General features: G+C 39.9%; 1 protein-coding gene across 1 annotated transcript in view; it reads right to left on the bottom strand.

Moving 5' to 3' along the window:
* Positions 1–11,823, bottom strand: part of LOC134528539 (ras-responsive element-binding protein 1-like) — a 129,198-nt gene extending 117,375 nt beyond the window's left edge. The window contains exon 1 of the mRNA XM_063362256.1: positions 11,645–11,823. The gene's annotated coding sequence lies outside the window, so the exon portion shown is untranslated. The remainder of the gene's footprint in view (positions 1–11,644) is intronic.
* Positions 11,824–12,055: the final 232 nt, after the last annotated feature.

The following is a 12,055-nucleotide window of genomic DNA, read 5'->3' as shown; positions in this document are numbered from 1 at the left end:
ACGCACGAAATAACTTAAATACAATAAAGTTACGCCAAAAAAAAAGCAAACCAGTGATCCATAACAATTTTCTTCAACAACAATTTTCTTCAACAAGAAAATATTTCCGAAATCGATTTCTGTTCAGGTAGTGTGGAGTTCATAGCAGTTTTCAACGTCAGTATAATTAGTTCATTTCCAATCTTAAAGATTCGTTATAACGTTTTTCAAGTGTTTCAGATATGGCCGCGAAAGGCTACAAAAATTTTAAATTCTTAAGGTTTTTTTTTTTTAATCGGAAAGAATGTTGGGGACAATACGAGAAGGGGCAAAGAGCCAATTAGCTGAAGCTCTGATAATTCTAAGAGCTTCGACCATTTACGCGGAAATCGCAATAGCGCGACGTACGCGACGTACGCGACGTGCGCGACGCGAATAAACAGTTTCCCCGCCAACCGCGCGCGAAGCACCTGCGACGTGGAGCGACAAACACTCCATCCAGTCGCAGTTACGCCCTTAGTGAAGTACCTGTGCATCACGAGTTTATTTCCGATTTAAGGTTACACTAAATCCTTTTATATTATTTCTAAAGTATATTTTTTAAAGGTTTTGTTTATTGAAAATTATCTGAGAAATCTTATGAGCTGTGTTCACGCAGCGATGTTTCCGAATTCATGAAAAATTCGAATCAAATGATTCTCTGAAACATGTCGATTGAAAAAAAAGTGAGAGTCATTCAGTACTCGCCAGTGATTTGTAACGAGCAAATTATAATACGAAATTATCTTTGAAAGAGTTGTGCAATGGGAGTGCATGACTTGATGTAAGTTTTTGAACATACGCCATTGCAAAGAACTTTTTCTGTTGAAGAAAAACTAAAAACTAAAAAATAAAAAAATAAAAATACCCAATAAAGCCAAAAAAACACAAATTAAGAAAAAATTGCTGTTGTCAACAAGGATAAACACCACAAAATATTCCGTAACAGGAATATGGTCAGCAAACAAAGAAAAACAAAAAAAAATGTACTAAGAGAACGAAAAAAAAAACACAAATGATGACGACACAGAAATAATGAACCCAAAAAAAATTCAGCACAACGGTTGAAACGAAACAAAAACACGACAAAACGAAAAGACGAAACAAACACAAAGTTTTCCAAAACAGAATAGAAAGATAAAAAAAAAAAAAACACAAATGATGACAGCACAAAAATATTGAACCCAAAATAATTCAGCACAACAGTTGAAACGAGACAAAAACACGACAAAACGAAAAGACGAAACGAACACTATAGTTTTACCAAAACAGAAACAAGCGACGTTTCGGGAACTGCAATCTGCTCCCGTCCTCAGGCAGAGACGCACATGGTACGGAAACACAGGTGCGACTGAGTAGGGGCTGGAAAAATGAGGGTATTTATCAGAGAAAGGGCTACATCTTGCTCAGCCAATGGCAGACGAGCTATCTCCCCATTGGCTGTGCACCATGGAGTTAAAGCGGATTGGTTATGGTAGATTAAGTATTGGTTATTGTTTTGTGCTGCAGGGATGTTTCTCTCTTTATCAAAGGGATCCACATATTTTTTTAATTCAATGCTCTGCTGGCTGAAAATATTTTTATTGCTAATAATGAAGGCTGATTCTTTGATTTTCCTTTTTATTTTATCGGATTCCTGTATGAGTGTGTGGAGTCTTCCCAGAGAATTTTGTGGCTATTTTCCCATGTATGTTCAGCAAGTCTGGATTTTAGGGTTTCACCCTTCTTGCAGTTGTTTTTGTGTTCTTTGATTCGGGTGGATAGAGCTCTGCCAGTTTCACCTATGTACATGTGGCCACATTCACAGGGGATCTGATACACACAGTTGTGAGTTTGTAATTTTTCTGTGGCTGGTTTCACCTTGGTAACAATACTTTTAATAGTAGATTTAGAGCGGAATGCTGTTTGAAGTCCATATTTGTATAGTACGAAACTGACACCAAATTTCACGTATAATTCTTTAAAATAAATATACAACTATTCATTTAAAAAAAAAAAGGTAAACCTTTTTCTTCCAATTTTTAAGACCTAACTATTATTCTGTTTAACAAGGTGGTACTATTGGAAACTTGTGTTGGGAAGAACGTGGTGCCAAAGAAATGTAACATTTTGTAGGATCTCTAAAGATTCCGGACATGGCGCTATATTTTAAGAATTTATCGAATTAAAAGTTTCTGTCCAATAAATCCCCGCTTTGCGCTTAATTTTTGACTTGGAATTTTTTTGAAGTACTGTCCATCTTGTTAAAAATTCACTCAACAGTTAATACTATAAATATTCCGCACACGTTAGATGTTATACTTCAATGGTATTACTAAACTATTAACCTGAAACATTTTAAAACATATTATAACACTAAGTACATGTTTGTGTATTTGGTTTTGCTTAAACGACTGAAAACAACCTGTAAATATTCCTACAAACAAACCTTAACCTAATATATTATATAATATATAATAATAGCATTTTATATATTATTAAGCTATAATAAAAAAAATGTTTCCCCGGTGATTTGAACCATCCCTACAGATTACCAAGCGCGCGTATAACCACTGCGCCATCAGGACTACTTGCAGTCAGAAAGGAGGATGGTTTTTTTTTTTATCGTGTGAGGCCAGTTTTCTTACTTTTTTTAATACTTGATATCACTTTTTACTTTGACTATTTAAGTTGACAAATATATCCCAGGGTAGTTCCACTTTCAAAGTTTCATTCGACACACCAATATGTATGTATAAGGGTTTATTTTGCAACTCTTCGATCCGCCATCTTTGTCACATTTCCGTTCCATTTTCACGAAATCGCCTACTAAATGCCGTATACCGCGAGGGGAAGTCTTCATTTCACAGACGAGAGAGCTACAGCCGAAGTTACCCGAAGTTCATGCTCGCTTTTTTGTTTACATGATTTCACAGTATCTTTAATGTAGCTATCCTAACCAAATCAACCGTCCACAATGTTTTAAAGTATTTATAATGTAGCTAAAAAAACCGAAGATGCACGATCGGACGTTTGGCTCTCTCGTCTGTGAAAAGAAGGCTTCCCATACCGCAAGCTAATATGTTAACACATCAATAATATAGCAAACATTCACTGCTGTCGTATGTGTGGTGCATACGTAATGATCAGAAATATTTTATATAAAATTAGCTAATGCCGGCATGCGTCGCAATTTTGTATCCGTCATTTTTTTTTAAATTTGTATACATCTATATACATATTATATCTCTATCTCTTCCCATATACATATATACATATATCACTCTATATAAATGAAAATATTAAAAATCTATGTTTTTATCCATCTCTATTTTTATCTTTCTACCTGTCACGTAAGTGACGTAAGTATATAAACCACGCGAACATTCAAATGCAACGTAGAGTCAAATTTTCAAAATAATGAAGAATTTTCTGAGATTCAAGATTTTGAACGAACGAACATTTAGATTTTTATTTATACAGATGGTTTATTTTAGTTTGCCGCGCGGTTCTAAATAACGCGATATCGCATCCGTCGCGTCGCGTCGCGTCGCGTCATTGTGATTCCAGCATCACGGGCTTTGAGTTTCCTTTCCTGCGCGCGATAAGGCAGTTTTTCCTCAGCCGTGTCCGCTCTTGCCTCCTGGTAATGGGCGCCAGGGTTTCCCTGGATGTAAATATCCACCAGTGTTGCGTGAGTCTGAAGTAGTTCCAACGATCAGTAGCGACATTTCCTTCGTCATCTTCACAGGCGGTGTCTCGTTAGAAATTACATTACAGCAAACGTATTGTCCAAGCAAAACCCACGCACAGAATATATTCCCTTTGAAATGAAAACTTCTTTAGCCGCGTTGAGAGATTTTTGGTAGGAGCAAAACTTACGGGTTCACTTCACCGACATGCCAGTGACGTTTTGCGCCAGACTGGCGACGTACATGTATACCTTTACGCATATATACACTAATACATTGTATATACTCGACTGTATCATGTGCGTGTTGGACTCTTTTATGGATGGGTAAAATCTTGTGAGTTCGCATCATGCTGTAGTAGCAGTAAGTGAAGTTATTTGACCATGTGAATACATGACCTAGGTCTGACATCACTGGTAAGTCATAGCTAGGTAATGAATTTTTACGTAATTTTGACATACCACTGACATCTGTTGTGACTAAAAAATGATGTAAGGATAAATGATATCATGCTGACATCGTACTGATATGATACCACAATCATTTTCTTATGTACATTTGACGTAGAAATGATGTCATATTACACATTTAAAAACAAAGTTTTAAGTTTTCACTTCTGTTGACAGTCCCCATGACAGGCATTTTTTTTCCGTGACTTATCCAGTTCTTTCTGAATTTTTCACCGACCAAAATATTTTGAGGATTAGCATTGGTCTAACATTTCATTTAAATCATCTAAAGTAACACAGGTATCTACCCGACTATTTCCTGATTTTTCCACGAATTCAAAATTCATTGACAATTCCAGGTTTTCACAGTTTTCCTCCTTCTTGGTTTCAGACTATAGACACTGCTACTCATTCAGACTTCCGGTTTCTGAGTTCCCTTGCGAACAGTAACCGTCACGTACAAAAGGAATAGTATTTTCACTACAGACTATTCTTTCTTTAATTTTGAGTATTGTTAAATATTACCGTTACTTAGTGTTCCAAGATAACTCGGTATTCATAAATTTACGAAGATCATTTCTAACCAGTGTTCTTTATAATTTAAGGTGAACATGTTTAACAGTTTAGTAGGAATTCTATGTCTCGAAGCGGTGTTGGCCTTAAAGTAAAAACTGATTTTAAGACCAAGCAAATATATATAAGTATATAAGTATATATAAGTATTTTTATAAGTATATATGTATAAAACGTAGCCTTCACTTAAACGAATTGATTGTTCTAATGAGATTTTAAAAAATCTTACACTTTTTAAACAATTCCAAGGCCGGCACAATATAGTCTTGAGCGTTTTACAAAACTTTACTTGCAAAATGTTGGGTTTGTGTGTCACTTCGAGCGCGTGTTTCACCTCCCGAAGAAAATCGAGGCTACTAATTAAATGTTATAATAATTACTAAATTATTCCGAAGGTAGGATTTCCTTAAATTGAACGCGGTGTTTATTTTTGACCGTTATTACTTAAACATAAGCGAAAATTTAACTGGATGTGAGTGAGGTTTCTTGGCCATGAAATCCTGCGATCCTCAATTGTACATTAACAATATCAAACGCTATTCAACAATGAATACTTACATATTTACAATTTAGTTATTTTGAACTTTTGACAAACGGTGGAAGGATGTGATATAAACAAACAGGATAAAATAGATAGAGCTTTGTAACACCGCAATTAACAAGCGAAGGACGTTTTACTTTGCAGCAAAAAAAACTTGCCAATTTCTACAGCGAGGGGAAATTCGCAGTTTTCTAAACACTGTGGCAATGGAAACCCACGAAAGGTGTATCTTTTTATTTCTCTCTTTCTTTCTTTGCTCGGCCACGGAGCTCTACTTCCGAATTCTTTGTTTCGGGCGAAGTGTTGTCGAGAGGGCGCTAACTGCCGCTCGGCCGAGACTGGCGAAACACAGGTCTCTGCGCACGCGCTGTGCCGCGAGGCCACAGAAGCGGTCTGTGTAGGGGAAGGCTTCTCTTCACGGGAAGTCTCAGATGTACATCAAGCTCTGTCCCTGCCCGAACACGCCCGAACATTCACCTTCGGCCAACCTCGGGTTCATTTACATATATTGATATTTCTCTGTTTATTTTAATGTAGCTATACCAACCTAACTAACCGCCCATGGTGTTTTAATGTAGCTAACATAACCGACCACTTTTAATATTTGAATTCATTTTTCCTGCGCAAAAATAAAACAAATCCCGAGGTTGGCCGAAGGTGAATATTCGGGCGTGTTCGGGCAGGGACAGAACTTGATGTACATCTTAAGCTTCTCGTAGCAAACCGCATGTATTCGGTAACTGAGTAACGGGTGCGCCATCCATTACCGAGTAACGAAACGTTACACACGAATGCATTTCCTTACTCGCATATTTCGTACTATGGGATTTATCGTTAGAATCTTGTTTAAAATTTATTGTCAATGAATAATTTTCGACGCCTATTTGTTGCTTTTTCATTACAATAGACGCATAATGGATTGCGATGTTATTTTGATGTAACATAAGCTCACGGTTAAAATTTTCAGAATAGATAATCCATTGCAAATTTAGTAGATTCCGTCAACAGTTCACTTGTAGTTCTACACTTTACCTATTAAATCAAATTGAATTTCGAATGACTTAAAACACAAGTCTGGTTCAAAATACGGAAAAGTGAAAAAAATGCATTTTACGCAGTTTGTTTTCTACAAATTACGAATGTTGCGACGCCGCGACGTCATACTGTACGCGTACGCAATACGACTCGATTCGTTGCTCTAACATAGCATAGCAAGTTATGAGGTATCGTAAGTAACGAGCAACGTAACGATACGATAGTATCGAGTACTAATTGTTATAGTAACGAATACATACGGGTACGCCTTTTTTTCGTTACTTTTACACCTCTAATGTACTGGCTGTGATGTGAGATGTGGCCAATCAGGGGCTGCTACAGGAAACCTATTTCACTCGCTCGTACAGGGAAACAACTTAAGTTTTTCCTACTGCTAAACCAGTTTTTATTAAACACAATGTTAAAAGGTCTGTACTCAACTGTTTCCTGTCGCACCTGTCCTGTGTTTTCGAACCATGTGCGTCTCTGCCTGAGGACGGGAGCAGATAGCAGTTTCCGAAACGTCGCTTGTTTCTGTTTTAGAAAACTGTTGTGTTTGTTTCGTCTTTTCGTTTGGTCGTGTTTTTGTCTCGTTTAAACTGTTGTGCTGAATTTTTTTGGGTTCAATATTTTTGTGCTATCATCATTTGTGGGGTTTTTTCGTTTTCTTAGTCCATTTTTCTTTGTTTGTTGACCATATTCCTGTTATGGAATATTATGTAGTGTTTATATCCTGTTGACAACAGCAATTTTATGCTTAATTTGTTTGTTTTTTGTCTTTTGGGTTTTTTGTAGTTTGCTTCTACAGACATACATGTGCTTAGCAATGGCGTATGTCCAAAAGCTTACATCAAGTCATGCATGTTTCCTTATAGACATGTATGATGTATGATTGTAGCTTGTCAATACGTTGGTGATGACGTGGTAATGCAACTCTTGTTTCGCCCAGTCCACGCAGCAAGCGGGCTGCCCGCTGCTGGAGTCTCGCACACGCGAACCTGGCCGGGTCTGGAGGCGACCACGCCCTTATCTGCGGCCTGCGGTGACCACAGAGCGCGACTCTTGCTTCTCGGCGCTGCGCGACCCCTAACCGCCCCTCACTCGCGGTCCCCTGCCACCAGGGTGCTCTTTCCGGGACACGCAGAATACTTCCGGTGCAGCCTCGGGGGAGAGGCTGAGACCTAGTTTTTTTAAGTAGTTATGGACCCGTCCGCTAGATAGCAGTTTTTATAATATATTGCTGTCATAATTACATTAATTTATTAGGAGAAGTAATGTATAAGCTACTATCAGGCAAACAAACCAGTGAAAATTCACTCTAGTTAGGTAGCCACTAATTTTGTGGTGTGTAATACAATTTTTTGCACCTCCTACTCTTTTATTTATGACATGACGGTTAATTACAAAACCGCATTAAGTATTTTCGCATCGATTAAATTAATTTTGCGCCGCCAAGGAGATAACTTAATAAAACAAAAAAAACATATTAACAAGAACCTTGCGATTTTTTATTTGCTGGTAGTTATGGACCCGGCCAACAGATAGCGACACATGTCGCGTGAAACATGGTTTCAGTTTCCACTGTAAGAAGTCGCACTTCTTTATTTCCCTCCTTGTTCTGTGTGTACAGGGGTTCTTGAACGCACCCGAGGAACTTTGCATCACACCGTGTATCTTCACTCCTCAGACGCACAATGTCACTGTCACCGCTCAGATGCGCCGGGAGCAGAGTGCGCGGCAGAAGCACCAGCTAGCTGGTCCCGCCTCACACACACACACACACACACACACACGAGGTGACGACCACAGCTCCGAGATGCAGACAATCCGGGTCCGGCGAGTGACGTCACAGACACGAGGTTCTCGCTCGTCACCGGGCCTAGGGCTGGGTTCATAAACTACGCAACGAACGAAACAAAACGCAAGACGATCGCAAACGTTCATGAAGCACGCAAGTCGCAACACGTCACCAACCCCTAAATCTTCAAACTGTAAAACAGTAGAAAAAACAAATTTCTACCAAGGGCTTTTTTGATGATTCATATTATCATGAGAACAAACGAAATTTGCCCAATTTGATTTAAAAGTTTCATTTTCTTTCACTATACTAGAGTTTAACAAGTGTAAACATTATGTATCCTATACTAGTAAAAACATCGTTCTCTTATATGCAAATAACGTCTAGTATTTGGAACACTTATCTTCAAATATGGCTATCTAAATCGCAAGAAATTTAGAAGTTGAACAACACTTGCGTTGCGTTATCGCGCCTTGCGCAAATTTATAAACGGCTGCTATAAAATGCGGTTGGCGAACATGTTGCATGTCGCCTCCTCACGCAGTTTGCGAGGACGACGCAACCACCAAGAACCGCTCTGGAGGCGACAAGGGCTAGCGACCCGAGGGGGTGGTTTCGAACCCGCGACCCTCCACGCGTCGGCCACAGAACAGGCGGGACGTACAGAAGTGAGACTCTTACAGCGCAAACTGAAAACATGTTTTATGCGGTTTGGGATTGGCTCATAACTACTAGCAAAAAAAAAAAAAAACACCTGGGTTAAAGGTTTAAATCAAATGTTTTAGGTTTATAATATCAATTTAACTACTCGACTAATTTCATAGTAAAAGAAATTTAAACTGTGTGAAAAACACGGAATCCTGTTTTATATTAAAATAAAAAAAAACATGTTTCAAATAAATGAGTAGATGATGTCAAATTTATTGTATGTTTACACCAAAAAGTATGTGGCAACCCAAATAAAGTGAAAAAATTTTTTCAACGTTGGTTTTGTTTACCTGGTAGTAGCTTATGCATGACTGCTCACAGTCCATGCAGCTATGTCAGTAACGTATAGACATAGCTTCTCCTGAGGTCGGCTGCTCGGCGGACATACCAGCGCCTCAGGGCTTATCGCGTCCCGACTCCCGCCTGGTGGAAATGTCGCTGCCCGCACGCCGATCAATACCTATGCCTCGCCTGCACTCCTAACACACGGGATCAATTGTGTAGGTCACTGTCGGAACCAAGTCAGATAAACATGCCAAATTAACTGCATCGGCAGATAGATTCAAAACATAGTGGTTTTCTGAAGACATTGAATAATTGTTTGAATATTACAAGTATTTTTGTTAAACCAGTTTAATAGTAACTAAGTTGCAGGTTGGTTAGGTAAGGTATGCCACATTAATAAGGTGTAAAATCTTTGTTGAATTAGTTACTATTCGACCTTAATTTCCAGAAGTCGCGACTTTACCTTCATAAGCATAAAATCCACTTGCAATAATTAATGCTCCACAAATAATAAAAAAAAACTTGTATAAGCCTGGATACCAATAAGTACCTAGTAAACTTTCGGCATTTACCATCGTTCATTTTTCAACACTTAAATGCTTCAGTTGTTTTCTATACTTAAACGACTAATAAAATATACCACACGTATGCTATTGGCGAGAAAAAGTAAACTAATTCTTCAACTTATCTGGCTGAGCGGTAGGTTAACAACTCATCGTAATTACAACCAACGTGTTTGGTAGCATCGAGAGATATCACAGATGTAATACGAAACTCCACGGCTAAATCATATGCAGAAAACGTGCTACAGTTGAAACAACTACTGTTTCGATAATATTCTAAGTTTTTAAATAACTTAACTATAACATAGCAACAGTCGTAACAGCATATAGAACGTCAAAAAACTTAAAATGTTCCTCTGCAAAGGCTTATACGTAACCAATCACAATGTCTTTCCGTTCACGAAAATGTACATCCAACAGACTAACGCTGGTTTTAAGATCTAACAATAAGTTTCTGAGTGCACTCCAAAAATAAAAATAAGTGAGAAAATGAGTCACAGTAAGAGTCAACTGACGTCATTGTTGAGAAAACAAAACGTTCCATCAGTTGTTCGGAAATGTAGCACGGCATTTAATGTTTAAATAGAAACGTTTTCCTTTCCCTACATCCTCCGTGGAAACTGGGACGAGCCCTTCTGACTCCTTTTACTCTGCTGGAGACACGAGCTGGTAAATGGTTCTTAGTGACTGAATGGTAGGGCATTAGGGTCCGTGTTAATGTGGCGAGCAGTTCGACTGGTAATAATGGTTCGAGTCCAACCTACGACACGGCTCTTATTCATGAGCTATGAGTAGCCCTCATGTAATGGCTGAGTCGTTAAACTCTGACGTCACTTTTAAAACCTTTCGCAGTCTAAACTTTCCCCATTTTTTAACGTTTGGAAAGTTGTCAACACAGATTGTTCTGAATACTCGTCGCTCGAGTGTGTTGGCTTTGAACTGAGATGATGGCATTGCAACTCATTTATTTATCTGCCAACAATAACGCGAATTATTCTCCATGGAACTGCGGACACGAGACAATCAAAGTCGTTGCAAGTAGTACGTGCGGAACAACAAACAGCAAGACTAATGAAACGAAATCCTTCCAACCGAGCGGCGTGGCTCATCTGGCCGATACTGAAAACGTTCGCGCGCCATGTCGAAACAGGAGTTAATGATGCGTTAACAGGCATCCATTATCGCCCGATGCTATCATCTCGCGGAAGCGATAACACATCTCGTGGGCAGGCTGGCTGGGCATGAGCCAGCCAAGCCTGCATCGTTATATTGTTGCATGCAGCTATGTGAAAGTGGCGGTTTCATTAAGACGCCGTACAAGATAAATACAGGAAGCGCGAGGCAAGAGCAGCAAGCCTATTATCAAATTGTTTGCGTTAAAAAAAAAAAAAAACATCTCCCGCGCAACTCTCGGACATCCGATTACGTTCTAATTAAAACCAGATTGCAAACCTCGTGAAAAAATAATTATATTAAGCATCGCTACCTAAGGCTTATAGCGGAAAACGCGACAGATATATATGCAACGCGGCGCCAAACATAATTAATTGCTAGAACCGTCATCAGTGCATTGTTGGAAATATGCTGGAGCGGGTGCAGTTTGTTTCGACGCTAGCCAACTCACGCACGCTCCCTCCTGCGTGTTCGAGATAACGCGTTCGCGACAAGCGAACAGCATCACTATCAGTGCGGTGAAGGCGAGATTGATAACCGCCTCCCGGATGTCACATATCAAGACACACACTTCAAAAAATACCTTCAACCCGAACACTTAACGAAACGATTCGAATTGTTTTTTTACGAAGAAAAAAGGGTACATTTGACGAAAAAGAACGAAGTCGACGATACAGACGGTGGACCGCAAATAAATTGGCATGACGGTGTTTTAGAGAACATTTTCATGTCGGCGGTTGAGGGTTAAATATTTTTAGCGTCCGATTTAAGCACAATTGTCAAAAAGAAAAATCACAGTGTAGTCAAGATCGTTAAAAAAAAAGGCCTACCTTTCCACAGCATCCCAGCTCCGCCGGGACAGCGAGTCAACAGCACCGGCGCAGAGACGCTACGAGACGCACGCACATGACAGACGACGGCACTCAACACGTCTCGCAGCCGCTGCGCCCCTCCTCCAACTGACCGCTGCTACTTGATCTCCGCGAAAAGAGCGACTGGCGCGCCGCGTCTCGGCGGCAGGAGCGGCCGGCAAGCGAAGCGCGCGATAAGGTGGGGATGTCTTCGGCTCGGCTCGGCGCTGACCGCTCGGGCGCGCTCGGCTGATCTGCAGGTAGCCGCTGCCAACTGCGCAGGCGCGAACGGCACACGTCCACGGCGGTGGCTTCTTCCCCCTCCCCTCCCCTCCTCCCCTCCTCCCCTGCACTGAGGGGGGGACGGAGATTACTCACGGGAGATTACCC

This window comes from Bacillus rossius, chromosome 1 (genome assembly GCF_032445375.1).
Source record: "Bacillus rossius redtenbacheri isolate Brsri chromosome 1, Brsri_v3, whole genome shotgun sequence".
Taxonomy (NCBI): Eukaryota; Metazoa; Arthropoda; class Insecta; order Phasmatodea; family Bacillidae; genus Bacillus; species Bacillus rossius.
The sequence above is the reverse complement of the archived record's forward strand: the minus strand, read 5'-3'. Positions and strand labels throughout refer to the sequence as shown.